At 41.0% G+C, this 1,263-nt stretch overlaps 1 protein-coding gene across 1 annotated transcript in view; it reads left to right on the top strand.

Annotated features, from left to right (window-relative positions):
* Positions 1 to 563: 563 nt before the first annotated feature.
* The window catches only part of greb1 (growth regulating estrogen receptor binding 1), a gene marked incomplete at its 3' end in the record, with an annotated part of 55,519 nt that continues 54,819 nt past the window's right edge, over positions 564 to 1,263 (top strand). The window contains exon 1 of the mRNA XM_080771873.1: positions 564 to 616. The remainder of the gene's footprint in view (positions 617 to 1,263) is intronic.

Raw genomic sequence — 1,263 nt, 5'->3', positions numbered from 1 at the left:
ATGTTGCTCTGAGTCTGACCTTATCAAACCCTGTATCCTCAAAACACGCTCCATATATGGCCAGTAGCCTACAGAATGCATTCCATATGTTGATCTGACCCCCCCAAAGCGCCAGCACTCGCCCATCAGTCTGCCGTCACCCAGGCAGATGCGTGCGTGCTTCTACTGTAGTAGTAGTAGTAATAGAACAAGTAGTAGTAGTAGTAGTAGTAGTAGTAGTAGAAGTAGAAGTAGTAGTAGTAGTAGTAGTAGTAGTAGTAGTAGTAGAAGTAGTAGTACAGTAGTATACTAAGCCTATAGTAGTAGTAGTAGTAGCTACTACCAGTATATTTCTGTCATATTTCACCCGGCAGCACGGCTGGCCTGGCAATTAAACTATATACTGGCTATAATAGCCAATCGGCGTTCGAGTCCCGCCGGACTATGGGACGTAGAGTCCACCATCCCATTGTTTGTGGAGGGGGAATGTGGGCCAGTGTTCGAGGGGATCAGGATCAGAGGTGAGGAGGACAGGACAGGACAGCAGCAGACACACACGGTCCACGCAAGATATGCATGGTGGGAGAACACTTTCCCTGAACAATATACTCGGGACTTTAGCGGTTTAATTGTACAGGTAAGTCACTTAGTTTTTTTTATTCGCTTTGGCTTTATTGTTATGCATGTATTAGTTTAGTTTATACAGGTGATGTATTATTGCCGTGGCGATTTAATAGCGATTTATTGTTGCCACTTCGACTTGAGGAGGGTGTTCGCTCAGATAGTGTTGTTTGTTGGATATATAATATATTAGACCTAGTATGTGCTGTATGTAACAACAAGAGCCGTTCTAGGGCTAATAATATATACATGTGCTGCTTGTTTTGCACAAGTAGGCAGAGTTTTAAACGTTTTGAATACCTCATTTTTCAGCGGGGTTCGGTGAGGATATTGAATGCATGCATCCCTGTTCACTGCTGAGGCTGCTGCTGCCTATATGGTAGTGTGGTACAATGTACCTCATTCATTCACAAATCAAGTGTTTAATTACAACCATTTAGTGCCCCCCCCCCACACACACACACACACAATTCAAATTAGTTGTATTGGCACGAGAAAACATAAAGTTTAAATAAAGTTTCAAAACAATAAAACAAAATGAAAAAAAAAATATATGAAAAAACTGGTGGGTATTGTAAACAGAGCTATGTCACATAGCATCTGACATACAAAAACACTTCAGTTAGAAATAGCATTATGAATATAAATAGTTATGTATGTCAA

Source organism: Protomyctophum bolini, assembly GCF_963924005.1.
Source record: "Protomyctophum bolini genome assembly, chromosome: 1".
NCBI lineage: Eukaryota > Metazoa > Chordata > Actinopteri > Myctophiformes > Myctophidae > Protomyctophum > Protomyctophum bolini.
Note: the sequence above shows the minus strand (reverse complement) of the source record. Positions and strands in the feature narration are given on the sequence as shown.